Genomic DNA, 21,530 nt, shown 5'->3' with positions numbered 1-21,530 from the left:
CTCCATGCAGCCAAGCAGGGGACACCACCAAGCCAAGTTACAAGTCAGATCTGTGAAGATTCAACCCTGCTCACAATTTGAATGGAGTTTAAGTTTTGAACAATACAAAACACACATTGAATTGAATAAATACAAGATAAATAAGTATAAAGCCATACCATGGAAAATTCAAAACAAAGCAAGAATATGGAAATAAACACGTGGCCAGAAAAGTGACATAGTGGAGGTTAAACACAGTCTACTTTATTTATTTTTCATCATCATCATCATCACCACTTACATTTTATTTTTACTTATTTATTTGTATTTTTACGTTCCTCTATGGTCATAGAAAGCTGTATTTGTTTCAGCATTTTCTTCCCCTGTGCTGTGACAATGACATCTCACTGCAGTCACAACTTGTTTACTTAGCACTTTCGTCTTCCTGTTTTTTCTGGAAAGTCCGTAATTGAATGACTCAATTATCACCCAGCGGTTTGTGTCAGATAAATAGGACATTATAATTTGTACCACTGAGTGTGCTGCGACTAGGCTCCGAGCTAAAATAAGACCGGCAAAATATCACCAAGGGGAATTGGACCATCATTTGGATTGTGAAAGCAAATCAACAGTACAGCCAGAGACATATTGAACCCACAACCTCCTAGCTCCAAGACAGGAAAGCTAACTTGCTCTTTACTTAACATATTAAGTTAAGGTGATATGTTAAATACATTTTAACATGTTCTCACTTTTTGTTTTTACTTTTTACTTTTTATTTTTTTTGTTTAATGAAAAAATGCACCAATTAAAATTGGCTGAGATTTGAAAATATAGGGAATAAAGAGTTAAACAGTATACTTAAAGGAGCATTATGTAACTTTTCTGGTGGAGGGGCAAATCCATGAAAACAATGAGGAGCAGGCACTACTACTACAAGCCAAGTAAGAGTCAGGTTTGTGGAAATGGAAATGCAAGCTGCTCACAGTAAGGATGCATGTTTTGTTTTTTTGTTTTTGTTTTTTTTACACATCTTTATGCCCTTTAATTCGACTCTGTCTATTAACAACCATCTATCATACTTTGTTTACAGTCATTAACCTCTGCAGGTAGGACAGATAAAGTCACATCACATCACATGACCTGCCCTCTCTGTGCCTGTGTTTTTTTTACCTCTTTAGACAGAAAATCTATACTTTATGAATACCAGCATAGTGTGGGTATATGTCGATTCCATGCTTGGCTTCAGGTAGGTTTTACAGCTGTGGGCCTAATACTACTAACCACAGGAGGGCTGGAACAAGACTCCAAACGGATGGAGCAATTTGAGAGAGAGGTGTAATGTAGGGGAGGTCTGCTGCTACTACTGCCAGCATTTCTGAACACTAGAAATATATAGCAAAATTAAAGGAACTATATATATGTTTTGTTTTGGGGTTTTTTATTTTAAATTCCATAAACATGACTTAACTGTGTCCCCAGATATGAGGATATGATATATATTGATATGAACATAACTCAAACATTCAAATCAAATATGTTTATTTATTATAATTACAAATACTATTACTATTACTACTACGACTACTACTACAACTCATGACTATCATTATTGTCATCATCATCATCATCATCATCATAATACTCATAATCATAATACATACATATTGTCATGATCCTGCATTTCCTGTCCTCCTGTGTTCTCTCCCCCTCCCCTATCTGTCTGCCCGGAGCTGGGCGGAGTTCCTGACTCCTCCCACACGCACCTGGAGCGCATCAGCGCAATTACCTGCACCTGCTGCCGAGTATATGAGGGCTCGGCAGAAGACACTCGGGGCCAGGTCGTCTGTTCCTCTTCTCCAGGACCGTCTTGGACCAGAGTCTCGGCCAGACTGTCCGCGTGTCAATATTCCTGCTCTTGCGCGTTCCCGCTCCTGCCCCTACGCTCCAGCTCCAGTACAGTTGACCCTCTGCTTGCCTCCTGCCCTGTCTTGGCCTCCGGCTTGCTTCCCGTCTCCTGCTCTGGCTCCCGCTCTCTGGATCACTCCTGCTCAGTCTTCCCTGGTCCTGTCCCTGGTCTCGTCGTGCTCCGGTCCTGGCAGTCTCCGCTCCCGCTCCGGTCCTGGGTTTCCTGCTCCTGCCCTATGCCCATCTGGTCTGCCTCCCGCTACCTACGTCCCGTGTGTGATAAATGAACTGTCTGAACTGTCTTTTGCACTATTGTAAATAAACACCGTAAATCTGCCCCGAGTCTGCACTCTTTGGTCCGCTACATCCACCGTTACGACACATATACATGATGGCCAATTTGTTTATGTTATAATGCTGATGTTTTTGGTTCTCAGGATAACTATCCAATCAGAAAGCAAAATTAGCCTCACTTGATTCTGTCATTTGGGTTGCTAGTTTCCATGCTGAAATCCAGTTGGTTTAAATTTAAGAGGACTTTCTCTTATATAAATGGCAACTACTTAAGCCTCAGCATCTGCTGACAATTATTAATCAGTGCTATTGTAGCCTCTGCAGCTCTTCTAGTGTTTTGGAGCTTTCGCATGAGACATGGCCTCATGCTGAGAAAAACATATACTGAGAATAAGAAAAACTTGAATGTGTCCTCTGTCTGTGTTTTAAGGCACAACCTAGGATCAGTTGTGATTTTTCCTTTTTTATTGTAAGAGTGCAGAGTACATACAGCTCCTTTATGCAGGGACAACTAGCTTTTAAGGGGCCCTAAGCTAAATTTGTCTTTGGGGTCCCCAACAGAGGATGCCTCCTGGCTTAGCTATTGGTAATTCCCATTTGACAACATTATGACTATGCTCTCATCACCTTGACCAATTGTATTTGTATTTATATGACCAACATCAGACTGAAAACATATAGAATGTCACAACTACCATAGTCACAAGAACAACAGACAAACATATAAAGCAGGAAGGGGGGCAGATTTTTCAAATTCTATACATTTTTTCTTCATTTCTGATGGATTTTAATGTCTTCAAGTTGGCGACAGTGGACTTAAATTTACATTATAAAGGGTCCTTGAACCGGCGTAATGCATAGCTTCCCACATCTATGCTCAAAAACAAACGTAGGCAGCAGTAGATATTTTGCTACTATAGGTATTACAACAAATGTAATTAAAGGGATATTTAGGCTGCTGTAAACACAAACTCTGTGCCCAATAAAACTTGATATATTATATTATTTTCAGTATAAATGTATAGACTCTTGAGGGCCCTCTAATGGTCTCGGGCCCTAAGCAGCTGCTTAGTCTGCTTAAAGGCCCTGCCTTTAAGTATTTATTTCTGAAAGGTATACTTTTACAAATATTTCCAAATGCATTTTATTTGACAAGATCCTTCGTTGAAGGGGTAAAAAGGAAAAGTTATCTTCTCCCTCTACGTAACTTTACAAACACAAACAAAATTTACCACTTCATATCCTCAGCTCTCTCCATATTTGAAGTACCATAACATTGACCTCAGAGGTCTTGATTTTAGCCTCCAGAACGTGAAAGATCAGGTTGACGGCTACCATGTGAGCAGAGAGTTAGCAAGTCCTGTAACATGTATATACAATAATCACACACTAGTACAAAGAAATAATACAAAAATACATTTGCATTATTTAATATACTACAATACAACAGTAAGTCAATATAGTAATAATTGTGACAGGCCTATAGAAGGCAGAAAGGGTCTTGAGCTTGTAGGGGGAAAAAAAAGTGTGAGGGCATCTGCTTTCACCTAGAGACAGAGAATAAATAAACAAACAAGCTGGCAGGCTATCAGCGCGCACTGTCAACAAACAGCACGAGGACAAATCTGTGTCCTATCTGTGGAGCTGCGCCAGCATTCACAGAGGTTTATACAAGAGAAGAGCCAGGGCTTTGTCACAAAATGTGTACACAGGGAGGCATTATGGAGATGTAGGCATTCTGTTATAAGAGGCACATATATATTATTTTTTTTATTATTTATTTATTATGTATGTATTTTTTATTAAAAGGTGCTGTATCTTTACCTCATGTATTTGAGGAAAACTAGTTCTAGTACTACAGATACACTGTATAAGAAACTCAAAATAAGTTGGCTATATATAAATATTAAAAAAATAAAATAAAAATCTCCTTCACACCCTCCGGGTGGTCTCATCCCCTCCTTTCCCACACTTGGGACCTCTACCAAAGGCCTGGTAGCTTGAGTGTTCTGTGCAGTATCTTTGCTGTTCCTAGTACTGCGCTTTTCTGGACTGAAATGTCTGATGTGTCTTGGACCACTCGGGTGAAGAGAGGGGCTGAGCTGTCAACTGATCACCACCTGGTCGTGAGTTGGATCTGCTGGTGGAGGAGGAAGCTGGACAGACCTGGCAGGCCCAAGTGCATCTTGAGGGTCTGTTGGGAACATCTGGCAGAGCCCTCTATCAGGGGGGTCTTCAACTCACACCTCCGGAAGAGCTTCTCCCAGATCCCGGTGGGAGTTTGGGGACATGGACTTCGAGTGGGACATGTTCTCCACCTCTACTGTCGATGCGACTGCTCGTAGCTGTGATTGTAAAGTCTGTGCTGCTTGCTGAGGCGGCAGGCCCTGAACCCGGTAGTGGACACCAGAAGTAAGGGATACCGTCAAGCTGAAGAAGGAGTCCTATCGAGCCTTGTTGCTCGTGGGACTCCTGAAGCAGCTGATGAGTGCCGGTGGGCCTAGCGTGCCATGGCTTGTGCGATCGCAGAGGCAAAAGTTCGGGGAGGCCATGGAGTTGAACAATCGGACGGCCTCAAAGAGATTCTGGCAAACCGTCCGACGCCTCAGGAGGGGGAAGCAGTGCTTCACCAACACTGTTTACAGTACGGGTGGACAGCTGCTGACCTCGACTGGGGATGTTATCGGGCAGTGGAGGGAATACTCCTCAATCCCACCATCACGTCTTCTGAGGAGGAAGCAGAGACTGTGTACCCAGAAATGGACTAGTCCATCACCCTGGTTGAAGTCACCGAGATGGTTGGCAAGCTCCTCGGTGGCAAGGCTCTGGGGGTGGACAAGATCCGTCCCGAGTACCTTGAGTCTCTGGATGTCATGGGGCTGTCTTGGCTCACACGTCTCTGCAACATCGTGTGGCAGTTGGGGACAGTGCCACTGGATTGGTAGACCAGGGTGGTGGTCCCTCTGTATAAGAACGGCGAGGGTGTGTTCCAATTACAGGGGAATCACACTCCTCAGCCTTCCCAGTAAGGTCTATTCCAGGGTACTGGAAAGGAGAATCCGACCGATAGTCAAACCTCGGATTCAGGAGGAGCAGTGTGGTTTTTGTCCCAGTTACCGGCAGTAAGTCAGACCTGTTCCCGGTGCATGTTGGACTCTGCCAGGGCTGCCCTTTGTCACCGGTTCTGTTGATTATATTTATGGACAGAATTTCTAGGGGCCAGGGGCTGGAGGGGGTCTGATTTGGGAACCACAGGATCTCATCTCTGCTGTTTGCAGATGATGTTGTCCTGATGGCTTCATTGAGCCAGGACCTGCAGCAGGCACTGGGGTGGTTTGCAGCTGAGTGTGAAGCAGCTGGGAGGAGTATCAGCTCCTCCAAATCCGAGATCATGGTTCTCGACCGGAAAAAGGTTGGCTTGCCCTCTCCGGGTGGGTGGTGAGTCTCTGCCTTAAAAGGAGGAGTTCAAGTATCTTGAGGTCTTCTTCACAAGTGAGGGAAGGAAAGAGCGAGATTGTCTGCAGTGATGCGGTCGCTGTATCGGCCCATTGTGGTAAAGAAGGAGCTGAGCCGGGAGGCAAAGCTCTCGATTTACTGGTTAATCTACATTTCTACCCTCACCTAAGGTCATGAGCTTTGGGTAAGGACCGAAAGGACAAGAATCACGGGTGCAAGCGGCTGAAATGAGTTTCCTCCGTAGGGTGGCCGGATGCACCCTTAGGGATAGGGTGAGGAGCTTGGTCACGCAGGAGGAGCCAGTTGATGTGGCTCGGGCATCTGCTCAGGATGCCTCCTGGACGCCTCCCTAGGGAGATGTTCTGGACATGTCCCACCGGGAGGAGGCCCCGGGGAAGACCAAGTACATGCTGGAGGGACTATGTCTCTCGGCTGGCCTGGGAACGCCTTGGGATCCCACCAGAGAAGCTGGAGGGTGTGTCCGGGGTGAGGGAAGTCTGGGAGTCCTTGCTTAGACTGCTGCCCCCGTGACCCAGCCCTTGATAAGCGGAAGAAAATGGATGGATGGATGGATGGACGTCATCTGTTGGGGCCTTGTCCTTGATGTACTTATAGATCTTGGATGTTTCATCCTAGACTGTGGCTCTCACACTCACTAGTCCTTCCTTACGGCTTTTGTACAGTCTCAGGGTGCTGGATTTGGGATGGAACTCCCCATGCATGGTCAGGAGCTTTCAGTTCTTAATATCTGTGGTCTGTATCTCCTTCTTTGGCCAGCTTATGATTCCTGCTGAGTATCTGATTACTGGCAGGGCATAGCTGTTGCCTTGTGCTTGAACTGACTCCTTAGGATTTGCCTTACTTGTTGGAGATATTTGGCATGGCTGCTTTCTTTGTCTCCACTTCAAGGTTGCCATTTTCTTGTGGGATATCAAAGTACTTGTAACTGTCCTCAATGTCTGCTATTTTCCCTTCTGGGAGGGACACCCCTTCTGTGTGGATTACCTTCCCTCTCTTTGTCACCATACTGCTACACTTCTCAAGCCCGAATGACATTCTAATATCTGCTCAGTAGATCCGTGTGGTGTGGATCAGTGGGTCGATGTCTTGCTCATTTTTAGCGCACAGCTTAATGTCATCCATGTGGAGGAGGTGACTGATGGTGGCCCCCATCCTGAATCAGTGTCCATAGCATACGCTTTTGCTGGTTGTGCAAACAGACGGTTCTGGCTTCATTATCTCGTGTGTACCACTTTAGGTATCTAGCCAAGACGTGGAGCCTTTGTTTGGCAGTTTCCAGTGCTTCAGGTATGGGTATCTGACTGTACCTCTTGGGTACTTCATTTTTCATTTCATTTTATTTATTTTTTAATATTTTTTTGCTATAAAGTTACAAAATGCAGCTTTAGTGCAGGCTACATTGGGCACACGCCAACTGATACCATTGCATCTTGGATTTGTATGTGAATGCTTAGCACAGTAGGCCTGCCACAACAATTAACCTGGGGCGACAGTGGCTCAGTGGTTAGAGTGTTGGTCCCCCAACCCGAAGGAGGATCGAGTCCCGCTCGGACCAAGTTCTGTCATTGTGTCCTTAGGCAAGACACTTCACCCACATTGCCTAGTATGAAAGTGGCGTGTGCTCGAGTGATAGGTGGTGGTTGGAGGGGTAAGCCATTATTATTATAACCTATATCGGCTTATCGTTCAATATATGAAAGATGGAACAATAATTTTAGGGGGTCAATATTTATCATGGGTAATTTTTTCTTTGTTTTTTTTTTTCTGTACTACGATTAGATTTCAGCTGAAGGGGGCTGAATAAATATTTTTTATGATTATTCTAGATTTATCCTAACTAATATTTCACTAGTATTTAATTTTTGCAGGTAATGTTTTGTAACTATATTGTACATTTAGAATATTTTTGGGGGGATAATCCTGGTTTTTGGTTATGGTGTCAGTGGCATAAATTTGTTTCAATATTTTATTTTTATCGTCTATATTTTCTTAATATTATATTTCACACTTCAAAATGTGTTCTTGTGACAGGTCTACCACACAGCTTTCTAGGACATCGGTATTGCTAGCAGGTTCCACTCGGGCACTGTTCATAGCAATCCCATTAGCTCAATCTCTGTTTTTGTAATTACACAGACATCTAAAATGTTAATGAGTTTTTATGAAAATGGTATGACATGACCTTTTCATATATTCATTTTTTCTTTTTCTTTTTTTTTTAAATCCCCACCTCCATCGCCACCTGTTCTTGTCAAGTGTACAGTAGTATTCAGAATGGGAATTTTCAACTTTCCATCAACGTTTTTTTTTTTTTTTTTTTTTTTTTTTCTCTGCTTTCCATACATCATTTAGCCTTGTCAGCCATAAATCAGCAGAATGCCCTTTTGGAGCAGATTATAAACACCCTCATACATCTTGAGAAATGCCAGTGCACTTTGAGGCAGGAGTGAGTCCGCGCCAGTTCAAATGCCTACAGTCAGATTGTGATGGATGCCAAAAGCTAATGCGTACGTTATGGCATGCTACGCTAAGGTAAATGGTCCAGAGCATGTAACAGTTAGCAGAGCTTTACTCCCTGTTTATGTGTGTGTATGGTGTTAGAATGACCCACCTTGCAGTAAACCTGAACGCATTTTTGATGTCACTTTAAATGTATGATTTCCAGATAGGGGTACTGGTCCTTGATGTAGATTAATGGTGCACAATGTATGTTTTCTAATTGAGAGTCCGCCATCTTCTTTTTTTTTCCTACTTTGAGTGGAATATTAAAGCGTATGACACGTAACTACAGACACTGCTAGCCGCCGCGTTCCAAATAGGAAGTGAGCATGGGCATGCTCAGTGTTGGGAATAACGGAGTTACATTATAACGGCGCTCCTAACTGCGTTACATTTTCACTAACGGAGTAATCTAACTAATTACTTTTCCCAGCGTCCTAACACCGTTACTGACTATAAAATGTGGCGCGTTACTTTTAATTCAGTTCACTCTTCTCTTCATCAGAGTCTCTCAGCCGAGGAGCTGCAACGCGGCTCGGGGTGAGATAAAAGGCTTGTTTGAGATGAGGCTGGCGCAGATACTATCGCCGTCGATCGGTGCGCGATGCATGCCGGTTAGTTTTGTGTCCAAGATGCCACCGACTTGCGCTGACATAACCTGTGCGCCGGTAACGGGAGGTTTTTGAGCAAGGCGAGCGCAGCAGCTCTCCACCGCCAGCGGCCGCCTGCATGGACTACAAACGCATGCAAATAATGCATGATGTCCTGTCCACACGTGCATCGACAGCTGATTGGATGGATAGATAGATAAATAAAGGAATAGATACGTGTTAGAGGGATTGTGTGAATCTTTTAATGAATGTTAAAGAGTTGGATAAAGTTCAGTTTATGTTGAAATGAGAGTGATTAATATTTGAATACTGGGCAGAGAATTACAGTGTGTGGCCAGAAAAGCTTAAAGGTTTTGTCTTATTTTACATGGTTTACATTTGAATGCCTTAGTTTTGCAATACATTGCAATGATTTTTTTCAGTATTATAATGAAGAAAATATTTGAAGTACAGTTGTCTGAAATTGCGTGACATGTTGATTTATTTGCACTTCTTTTCAAATTGTATATATTTTTTATTTTTGATACATTCTATAATTTACTTGTAAACAAATACAATATAGTGGCAATCTATTAAAGTGAAATAAATGTTAAAGGTTCACATCTGTTGTGTTTTTATTGTTTTAACATAATAAGTAACGGCATAGTTACTTTGCCTAGTAACTAGTTACTTCTCCCAAAAAGTAACTGAGTTACTAACTCAGTTACTTTTTGGGAGAAGTAACTTGTAACTATAACTAATTACATTTTTGAAGTAAGATGCCCAACACTGGGCATGCTTCTGGCTCCATCAACTCAAATCACTTTCTACTGAAAAACTCACCCCTCTCTCCGTAATTGTTGCTGTCATGTTCATGTTAACCTGGTGTGCATGATCCTGGTTTTACTTTGCTAGTTTGTCTGTAAATACAGATATGAACAATATGAACATTAATAACAGATCAAATCAGGTCCCAATCTTTCCCCAAGGTCACTCCCGCTAGCATTAGCAAGAGGTTTGATTGACAGTGCTTCTAAGTGCCCGGTCCATGCTAAAACAACGGGGCGGGAAGGGGCGTTACTTTCAACAGCCTCGCTCCAGACTGGCTTTTTGGTTGATATATACTCACCAATAGAATTTCAATATGGAACTTGGGTCCAAATTCTCCCTTATAACTGCTAACCTTGCTGAGCTTCATTTGACCAGAGCCGAACGCCACGGGTGTGTAATCCCTCAGCCGTCCAGGTCTGATCCATAGTAAAAGCCAAAGTTAAATCTGTCAACTGGACAAAAAGTTGTCGCAATGAAAAAGTTTTGATGCTCATCCAAGCCACTTTTTCAGTTCTGGTCAGATTGCTGGTGGAGTCAGACACAGCCTAATATCTATCTGAAGGGAAGAGCTAACTATATTGAAACTGGAAACAAATTTTGTTTACAGTTTCTGTATGTAGGCTAGGTCTATTGAGCTAAACAAGGAGTGCACTGTGCCTGAGTCATATTTAGCATATTCATTCAACCTTTAATGGGTGTTTTCACACCTATTGGCTTTTCTGGCTATTGTTCTCTTTGTTTCCTTTGTTTGCTTTGGGTGTGAAGATGGAGTTATAGATGGGAGGTAGTTATTCTGACTGTGTCTTTGTCCTGGCGCCACCAGTGTTGATCGAACATTTATGTAAATTTGGCTATTTGTATTTGTACTGTACAGGAGACACAGCACAGAGGAGATTGATTGACAATGGTCTACAGTCCCTTAGCCAATCAGGATGCAGAACACAATGCGCATTCAGATGCTGTGAAAAAAGCATGCAAACCTGCACTGAAAAAATCTGCAAAACAACAAGACCGCGAAAGGTGATAGCGAGGTATATCATTATTACACAATGCCTTGAGTTTTCAAACAACAAACTTTTTATCTTTCCGTCAGTCTTTGCTGTGTGCATTGTGTCACCATGGTAACTGCTGAACATTCCACCATAGAGATAAACGTAGAACATCTCCACCGTGATGTAACTGCAAAGTATCAATAATAAGGGGATGCAATGAAATCATTTTATTTAGTATTTTGTTCTAAAAATGTAGAATGCTGCTGAACCGTTCCTTCACTAGCTTATTGTGTGCATTGTTGTTGTATCCATGAAGAAGACATTTCTGACACTTTTTTCAGCTTTGATATAGTATAATGTAAGTATGTCGTGTTAGTATCTGAAATATTTTCAAGATTTATCAGCATTCATTGGGAGAAAAATGACTAAACTGGTGAGTTCCTAAAGTGCTTATAAGCACAATAAAGAAAAATACTGCATTTATTCTTTCAACTGCTGTTGCAAATTACCTCAAGTAGCTTTGAGCACCATTTTACCTTCCATATTTCATGTTTGCTGCTACGGCAATAAACCACTAATGACTTTGTCTGTTAGCATCCTTGTGAAAAAAAAAAATTGTATAATCAAAGCAAATTAAACTAACATAAACATCCATCTGACAGACTGTAAAAATTGACATAAACCATGGGAGGTAAGGAGAGGATACAATAAAATAAAATAAAATAAAATTGGTACCATTAAAGTAATACAATTTAAAGAAGACCTACTGTGCTTGTGTCTGCTATACACAGTAGCTATGACACCTGTGGATCATTATGTTATAATTTGGACATTTTAAATCCATCTATTCATCCATTTTCTTCCGCTTATCGGAGTCGGGTCGTGGGAGCAGCAGTCTAAGCAGGAACTCCCAGACTTCCCTAACCCCGACACGTCCTCCAGCTCCTCCGGTGGGACCCCAAGGCGTTCCCAGGCCATCCGAGAGACATAGTCCCTCCAGCATGTCCTGGGTCTTCCCTGGGGCATCCTCCCGGTGGGACATCCCCAGAACACCTCCCTAGGGAGGTGTCCAGGAGGCATCCTGAACAGATGCTCAAGCCACCTCAACTGGTTCCTCTCAATGTGTAGCAGCAGCGGCTCTACTCTGACCTCCTCCCATATGATCGAGCTCCTCACACTATCCCTGAGGGTGAGTCCAGCCATCCTACGGAGGAAACTCATTTTGGCCTCTTGTATCCACGATTTTGTCCTTTCGGTCATTACCCAGAGCTCATGACCTTAGGTGAGGGTAGGAACTTAGATTGACCGGTAAATCGAGAGCTTTGCCTTCCGTCTCAGCTCCTTCTTCATCATAGCAGATGGATACAGTGACTACATCACTACACTACAGATGCTGCACCAATCCGCCTGTCAATCTCACGCTCTCTCCTTCCCTCACTTGTGAACAAGACCCCGAGATACTTGAAGTCCTCCACTTGAGGCAGGAACTCACCACCCATCCAAAGAGGGCAAACAACCTTTTTCCGGTCGAGAACCATGGCCTCGGATTTGGAGGAGCTGATTCTCATTCCAGCTGCTTCACACTCGGCTGCAAACCGCCCCAGTGGCTGTTGCAGGTCCTGGCTCCATGAAGCCATCAGGAAAAACATCATCTGCAGACAGCAGATATCCTGTGGTTCCCAAACCAGACCCCCTCCAGCCCCTGGCTGCGCTTAGAAATTCTGTCAGAACCAGTGACAAAGGGCAGCCCTGGCGGAGTCCAACATGCACTGGGAACAGGTCTGACTTACTGCCGACAGCCCTTAACAAAGAGCCCCGGACCCCATACTCCCAGAGCACCCCCCCAAAGGACACCACGAGGGACACGGTCGAATGCCTTCTCCAAATCCACAGTACATGTGGACTGGCTGGGCAAACTCCCATGAACCCTCGAGGACCCAATGGAGAGTATAGAGCTGGTCCAGTGTTCCGCGACCGGGACGAAAACCACACTGCTCCTCCTGAGTCCAAGGTTTAACTATTGATCTAATTCCCCTCTCCAGTACCCTGGAATAGACCTTACCAGGAAGGCTGAGGAGTGTGATTCCCCTGTAATTGGAACTCACTTTCCGGTCCCCCTTCTTAAACAGAGCTAGTCTGCCAATCCAGTGGCACTGTCCCCAACCACCACGCGATGTTGCAGAGAAACAAGACAGCCCCACATCATCCAGAGACTTGAGGTACTCTGGATGGATCTCGTCAATCCTCGGAGCCTTGCCACCAAGGAGCTTGCCAACCACCTTGGTGACTTCAGCCAGGGTGATGGATGAGTCCGCCTCCAGGTCCCCAGTCTCAGCTTCCTTCTCGGAAGATGTGACGGTGGGATTGAGGAGATCCTCAAAGTATTTCTTCCACCATCCGACAACATCCCCAGTCGAGGTTAGGAGCTCTCTGCCCGCACTATAAACAGTGTTGGTGAAGCACTGCTTCTCCCTCATGAGACGTCAGACAGTTTGCCAGAATCTCTTTGAGGCTCTCTGATAGTCCTCTTCCATGGCCTTCCCGGACTCCTCCCAACCCTGAGTTTTTGCCTCCACGACCGCATCAGCCATGGCACGCTTGGCCCACTGGTACTCGTCAGCAGCCTCAGGAGTCCCACGACCCAACAAGGCTTGATGGGACTCCTTCTTTAGCCTGACGGCATCCCTTACTTCCAGTGTCCACCACCGGGTTCGGGGATTGCTGCCGCAACAAACACCGCAAACCTTACGACCATAGCTACGGGCAGCCACATCAACAATAGAGGTGGATAACATGGCCCACTTGGAATCCATGTCCCCAGCCTCCCCCGGGATCAGGGAGAAGCTCTCCCGGAGGTGTGAGTTGAAGACCCTCCTGATAGAGGGCTCCGCCAGACATTCCCAGCAGACCCTCACGATATGCTTGGGCCTGCCAGGTCTGTCCGACTTCCCCCTCCGCCAGCAGATCCAACTCACGACAAGGTGGTGATCGGTTGACAGCTCAGCCCCTCTTTTCATCCGAGTGTCCAAGACACGTGGTTGGAGATCAGATGACAGATGACCTCCCGCACAAGCTCAGGGTCCTTCCCCCCCCCAGCAAGGTGACATTCCATGTCCCCAGAGTCAGTCTCCATGTCCGGAGATCCGGTTGTCAAGGCCCCTGCCTTCGACTGCCGCCCAGATTTCTTCGCACCCGCCCCTCACTGCTCCTTCCGCAGGTTGTGGGTCCACAGGGGGGGACTGCCCACGTTGCTCCTTCGGGCTGGGCCCGGCTGGGCCCCGTGGGGAAATGTCCGGCCACCAGGCGCTCGCTGCCGAGCACCCACCCCAGGCCTGGCTCCAGGGTGTGGCCCTGGTAATGCCAATCCGGGCGATGTAGTTGGCCTCATTCTTATACTTGTCATGGGGGCTTCTGAACTGCTCTTAGTCTGACCCGCACAAAGCCCCTGACAACATAGCTCCCTGGATCATTCAGGTGCTCAATCCCCTCCACCACATTAAGGTAGCAGTTCAAGGCGATTTTTTTTTTTTTTTCATTTTAAATCGCAATATTCATCTAAAGTGACTTAATAAAAGAAACAAGTCTACTGACTTCCGCATTAGAAAACTGCAGTGCCTAATGGGAGCTGATATCGCAGTAAAAGTCAATGACAACAAAGCTTGTAACTGTCGACCCTTCCCATGGATAGCTGCACATCATGATATTGAGTGCCAATAAAAATTTTTTACTTGTTCCGCAATGACACTGACAAATTCTATGCATATCATCGATAAAGAAAATAACATTTGTGAATGAAGTAAGTACAGAGCTGTGGGTGTATGCCAGTGGCGGTGAAAACGAGAGATGATCGGCAATATGCTGTTAAAAATAAGCAATGTAAAATTTCTCAAACATGAACAAACTGTACCAAAAACTTCGAGAGTGTAATTCAGAAGTAGAAACAACTATAAAGCTCTGAAAAGTCAATTTTGCATAACAGGCCTGCTTAATAAACTTAATAAAGACTTAATTCATAATGAACAAATTGTTAAATAAAAATGATTCAAACTTAGTAACTACTTAATTAAGGAGTTAGGATTTAGGTTTAGGATATTAGTCAAGTAGTTACTAAGTCTTATTTTTCTTTGTTCTTTATAGAAGGGGTGAAGTCTCATTATTATAAAGTGTTTCCTAATATAAATTGAAATGAAATGGCAGCCTTTTCCCAGTCTTGTGCTACCAGAGTAAACAAGGTAACAGTTGTGTTGAATAAAGAGTGCATTTAGACACACAATCTTTCAAATGTCGTTATCCAACAATTTGAACACAATTGTTGGTGTCAGCTGTCACCTGCTTACATTTATGCACTGTGTTGTCTTGTCAAAGCAAGGCTAACAACAAGTCTTCTGGGAGTTAGTTTGATAACTGCATTGTTGCTTCATCTGACACTGTCTACTGCAATTTGTTCTCATACCTATAGATACAAACTGTTTTATTGTCCAACTGTCTTACTTAACAGGTTTGTCGCTTAAACATGCACTAAGTAACTTTTCTGAGGCTTGCTACTATTGAGAGATTATTACTTTGCCTGGAATTGGTGCTTTTCAGATTCTAGAATGTGATGATGTCATACTCCCAGATGGGGTGGCAAGAGCCAAATTTCCCTATTGGTTACACTGTACTTGCCATGAAATATCCAATGTTTAAATTCACACATATTGAACCAGAATTTTTTTTTTTAGTAGGCCTGAGCCCCTAGGGCCTATTGCTTCCGCAACGATGAGTGCATTGTTGCAGCCTGTTTTTGTGAAGCGGACAACTTTATGTGCCCCGTTGCCCCCTGCCTTGACTCCAGTATCCTAGCAACTCATGCCATAGGCATGGAATATGCATATTTGTTCTTGTTAACATGTAAGCGTCAACATTGAGTCAATGGGCAGCGCGAAGCGCTCATGTCCCCAAACACACTCCTGGCATCGAGCCCTATCCAAGCACCCATGCCTCAGGCATGGGTCATATTTATTACTGCTAAAATGAATGGAAATCAATGAGAGTTCAATGGGCGACCCCAACACTACGCGGGTCTGTCGTGCTCCCGCAGGATCGACATGACATCCCAGCGGAGCTGCTACGGAGAATGCGGAGAGGCAGACGAGCGGGACGTAAACTCCGGGAAAAGAAGAGACGCTTCAGACCTGTGCTCCCCTCTGTCATCGCGGAAAACGTGCGGCCTATTTCGAACAAGACGGACGAACTAGCGGCACTCACGCGATATCAGCGGGAATACAGAGACTGCAGCATCATGCTTTTCACAGAGTCCTGGTAAACCCCGCAAATCCCGGATTCATCTGTTGCTATGGACAACTTTCACCTTCTGCGCGCAGACAGGACGGCAGAGAGCGGCAAGAGGAAAGGAGGAGGTTTGGCTCTGTTTGTGAATGAGAAGTGGTGCAAACCTGGACACTGTACAGTGAAGTTGCAGCTGTGTAACAAAGACATTGAGCTGCTGGCTGTTAGCATGAGGCCATACTATCTGCCCCGGGAATTCTCACATGTGATTGTGATTGCTGTGTATGTTCCTCCTTCTGCTAATGCTGAGACGGCCTGTGACACACTGCACTCCTGTACCAGCACACTCCAAACAAAGCACCCACAGGCTCTCTTACTGATCTCTGGAGACTTCAATCATGCATCTACTGCACCTGTCCTGCCCACATACACTCAGTATGTCACCTGCCCCACAAGAGACAATAAAACATTGGATTTATTTTTTGCCAACGCCAAGGGGGCTTACTCTTCATCCCCACTGCCTCCCCTGGGTAGAGCTGACCTCAACATTTTCCATCTGGAGCCTGTGTATGTGATAGGTTAAAATGGTATTATATGCCTTTAACACAATGTTCTGTCTTTATACAGTGATGTTCATCATAATATGATTTCATGCTAAGAGAAAATTGGTAGGAACAGTAAAAGGTTTGCAATAAATAGTAATTGACATAAGCCTTAAAAACACTATAAATATAGTTAAAAGTTAGTTAAAACATGTATTATATTATATTTAATGTGTATTGTATTTCTCTGTATTATTCCTGTTATCTCACTGAAAGGAATTGTAATCATATCATTGGTGATCAACTACTAAGCCTGGGGATCCTTATTGGTGATTGGTAATCCCTTTACCCGCCACACATTTCAAGCTGTTTTCCCTCATTGCATTAAACCTCTGTGTGAGAGAAACAACGTGAAATCACTCGCGTGATTAATTCTCTGTATTTTCAGGTAAAGGTTCCCAAATGTTGTTACTTGTGATCTGTGCACTGTTGAGGAAGTTTGTTGTTGTTGTAAAATGTTAAACTTAGGCTAAAAGAATGTTCATATTTTAGAAGTTTTTGGAAATGTGTTAATTGTGTTGTGAACTAATGCGCTGCTATCTTGTGGACTCATAAGCTAATGTGCTAATGTAATATATTGTTCATTTGATTGCATTAAACCTCTGTGTGAGAGAAACAACGTGAAATCACTCTTGTGATTAATTCTCCGTATTTTCAGGGGTGCAACATATCCCCCTCTTCAGGGGTACAACATGTACCAACCCATTGTGCACAGACAGCCTGTGGTGTCCCGTGTGGTGAAGAAGTGGACTGCTGAGAGCGAGGATTCTCTGAGAGACTGCTTTGACACCACAGTGTGGACAGAGCTCTGTGACCTACATGGAGAGGACATCAACGCAATGACTGATTGTATCACGGACTACATAAACTTCTATTTTGAAAACATCGTTCCCTCCCAGATGGTGCGGTGTTTTCCGAACAACAAGCTGTGGATTAACCCTGACATAAAAGCTCTGCTGAAGGAGAAGAAGAGAGTTTTTAGGTCAGGGACCAAGGAGGAGCTAAAGGCTGTACAGAAGACGCTGAGGAGGAAAATCAGGACAAGCCAAGCCAGCCATAAGAGAAGGATGGAGCAACAGCTACAGGAGAAAAAAATCCAGGGGGTGTGGAGAAGTCTAAAGACTATCTCAGGGTTCAAAGCACCTCCTGCCCAGATGGAGGGGGACCTGCTGTGGGTGAACGACCTCAATTTGATCAATCACCCACCCCTCCCCCCACCCAGCTGCCTGCTCTCCCCTCCCCGGCTGGACAATGGGGAACTCCTGCACCTCTTCACACCTCTGCCTCTGCTCTTCAGCCCACCAATACACATGGACTCACCCATCCTCCCAGCCTGCCACTGTCATTTTCTTCAGCCCAGGTGAGACTGGAGCTCAAGAAGATCAGACCCAGGAAGGCAGCAGGACCAGACAGCATCAGCTCCAGGCTCCTTAAGTCCTGTGCAGATGAACTGTGCGAAGTTATGGAGCATGTCTTCAGCATGAGCCTAAACCACAACTCTGAAAGACCTCCTGTGTGGTACCGGTGCCCAAGACATCACAGGCCAAGGAGCTCAGCAGCTTCAGGCAGGTGGCTCTAACATCTCACCTGATGAAGACACTGGAGAGACTGGACGCCGTCATCTACCTGCTGCACCGCTCACTGTCTCACCTGGAGAACCCCGGCAGCACTGTGAGGATTCTCTTCTTTGACTTCTCCAGTGCTTTCAGCACCATCCAGCCACTGCTCCTGAGGGACAAGCTGGAGACCGCCGGGGTGGACTGTGACTTGGCAGACTGGATCCTGGACTAGCTCACAAACTCAGTTTGTGAGAGCCAAGAACTGTGTGTCTGATCTCATGACCTGTAGTGTGGGGGCGCCCCAGGGCACTGTCCTTGTGCCCTTTCTTTTCACCCTTTACACTGCAGACTTCAGACACAACAGCTGCATCCTGCAGAAGTTCTCTGATGACTCTGCCATCATTGGCCTCATCAAGGATGATGACGATGTGGAGTACAGAGGACTAACACAGGACTTTGTGGACTGGTGTCAGCAGAACCACCTCATCATCAATGCAGAGAAGACCAAGGAGATGGTGGTGGACTTCCGCAGACGCCACTCTACTGCCCCCTCAGTGAATATTCAGGGAAGGGACATTGAGAGAGTGGACTCATACAAGTACCTGGGTGTTCATCTGAACAACAAACTGGACTGGACTCACAACACAGATGCACTGTACAGGAAGGGCCAGAGCAGGCTCTATCTCCTGAGGAGACTCAGGTCTTTTGGAGTGAGAGGGCCACTCCTGAAGACCTTCTATGACTCTGTGGTGGCATCAGCCATCCTGTATGGTGTGGTCTGCTGGAGTAGCAGCATCAGAGAGAGGGAGAGGAAGAAGCTGGACAAGGTCATCAAGAAGTCCAGCTTCGTCCTGGGCTGTCCTCTGGACTCTGGAGGGTCCTGGCTAAGGTCATTTCTATGCTGGGCCATGAGTCTCACCCCCTGCAGGACGCTCTGTCTGCCCTGGAGAGCAGCTTCAGTGACAGACTGATTCACCCTCGCTGTGTGAAGGAGAGGTTTCGCAGGTCTTTCCTTCCTGCTGCTGTCAGACTGTACAATGAACACTGTTAACACTGAACATGTGTCATTCATCCACACCTATGTGCAATACTCAAGTCACTTTACGAAGATGTTATATTAGAGTCTATTTTTAGTTTATTTTTAAGTATATTTTTTAAATTATTTTAAACTATTTATCTATTATCTTGTTTTACTGCATGTACCATTTTCCTACTGTTCTTTAACTGTGCGGTGCAATACTGGAATTTCCCCACTGTGGGACTAATAAAGACATATCTTATCTTATCTTATTACGTATATACCATTGAAATTTTGTTTTGTTACTGGAGCAAAAAAAAAAAAAACACAAAAAAACAAAAAAAACACTTTAATTAATCAAGTATCATATGAAAAATCTACTTAAGTAAAAGTATTAAAGTACCTGTTAAAAAAGTATTTAAAGGATAAAATGGAAAGGTGTTCTGTGCATATTTTGAGGTCTTATAATGGCGCGTTCACACCAGGGCGTCAAGGGCGTTGAGTTTACATGCAAAGTCTTTGGTGGACGCTCATCATGGTCGCCCTGCATTTTTACACCGTGTCTTCAAGCATCAGAGCAGCGCGAATCTGGCATTGACGCAGCATGTCTTGAGTGTTCAGGCATTAGACACTTTGCACATCCAAATGTTGAAAAAGCAGAACTTTTTGGTGTTCGATGCACAGCATCAACCAATCAGAGACTATGCTCCAGTGACAAAGCGACATCATTATGCGGAACAAGTAGAAAGGTATCAGCCACAAACTAGCGGCAACTTAATTATGCTAGGTGCACAGGCTAGCTTAAAGGCTAGTCACGCGCATCGGAGCCGTCTGCCCTCAAATGTAAAGGTGTACAACTAGAGGTGTCCAATGCGTTCTTGAGGCTCCAGTGTGAACGCACCGTAAGGCTTCATATATAGCAATTTGGATACAAATTTGTGCTGTATTTTGTTCAACAGAAACAATTCAATCAGTTATTTTGTTCAGCAGATCTCAAAACAATAATGAAAAATACTTTTTAGTCCAATTCAAAAATGTAGTAGAGTAGAAAGTTCAGATACCTTCTCTCAAAAGTAGTAACGTAAAATAAAAGGCATGCACTTTAAAATGTAATTACGTAAAGTACAGATACCTAAAATTTGTATAGTGCTACTTTAAGTTAATTATGTTCCACAACTGAATGGAATACATGATATTTTTGTTTTTTTCCTTTGCTCACTCAATGCATATTGCAAAGTATAACGCAAAGGTGAATCATTATCCAACATTGTTTTCCAAGAGAGCAGCTAATGTTCATTTGTTCATTACATTTGTTCTTCTCATATATGATTCTAGATAGAAAATGTTCCTCATATGACTCATGTATTTTCATGTTTGTAAAATTCATTCTCTGTAACAGCTGACATACAGAGCTAGCTTATTACAATGTCCACTAACCATGAACAAATTAGCAATGTGAATGCATGATTTCATTAGCATATACAGTCAGAACATCTAGTCCATTCACCCTCAAGCTATATCATCCGACTCTGCTGGACATTGTCGGATTTTGAATAAGTCCATGATTGCCCAGTGGTAATTCCAGCGTATTATTAGATATGTTTGGTGAAATTTATTTTTTACTTGTCCTGCGGGCGATTTTGTATTACCAGAATGTGTATTGGCTTGTACAAGGGACTTGAAACCTCTATTTGGACTAGAGATTTATGCATTATTGTCCCAGAACTACCCTATGACCCTGCGTAACCCATTCAGACTGCAACATTCATCATTGGGGTATTCAGGCAACAGGAGTGCGTACTTTGCCCTGTTCCTCCGCCAAACAGAATGTAGTGGAGCAAAGAGGGAATGGAAAAAGGAAACGGTGAATTTTAGGAGAGGGGGAGGTTGTCCCAAGCTATTGTTGTGTAGTCATGTTTGGAGTAGTCTATGTTATGGAGAAGCCGTGGGCGTTATGCAAAAGGACAGTGTGCAGCGAATTACTCACCGCTAGGCTTGGGTTTTGTAAGATGCATGGCAGCAGGGGCGCTAACCTTATAACCCAAACAAAACCAGATCTAGAGACTGAGGAAGTACAGCGAACCAGCATGTAGATATAAATGTAGAAAGCTGTTTATGCCACACAAAAAAAGAAACAAAAAAAACTGTGTAAAGATGAAATAGTTTGAAGTTGTTATTGCTTAAATTGCTTCAGTCTATTGTATTTGTTGAAAGTATTTGATGGAAACAGAAACACTCTTCTTGTCTAGTTGATAACTTCCACAACATTCTATATAATACTTTGTTCTTCCTGAAGATGTGAGAGAGGTGTAACCCGCACTTCCTAAAATCTTTTATTGTGGATGCCACTTCCTGTGCTGCGGTCCCCACTGCCTTTAAGTTGCGAGGTCACAGAGGTCACTTCCCTGTCTCCTCCTCCGCTCCTCACTGTGGCTGTGGCGTGCTCAGGTTGGTGTCTTGGACAAAACGCGATTTCCAAACTTTCCACTTCTCAACGGTGAGTTATTGGGCAC

The 21,530-nt window shown here is 44.2% G+C and overlaps 1 protein-coding gene across 6 annotated transcripts in view; it reads right to left on the bottom strand.

Moving 5' to 3' along the window:
* nrxn2b (neurexin 2b) overlaps positions 1–21,530 on the bottom strand; it is a 1,142,582-nt gene that overhangs the window by 1,060,547 nt on the left and 60,505 nt on the right. The window lies entirely within an intron of this gene.

Source organism: Periophthalmus magnuspinnatus, chromosome 18 (genome assembly GCF_009829125.3).
Source record: "Periophthalmus magnuspinnatus isolate fPerMag1 chromosome 18, fPerMag1.2.pri, whole genome shotgun sequence".
In the NCBI taxonomy this organism is placed as follows: Eukaryota; Metazoa; Chordata; class Actinopteri; order Gobiiformes; family Gobiidae; genus Periophthalmus; species Periophthalmus magnuspinnatus.
Note: the sequence above shows the minus strand (reverse complement) of the source record. Positions and strands in the feature narration are given on the sequence as shown.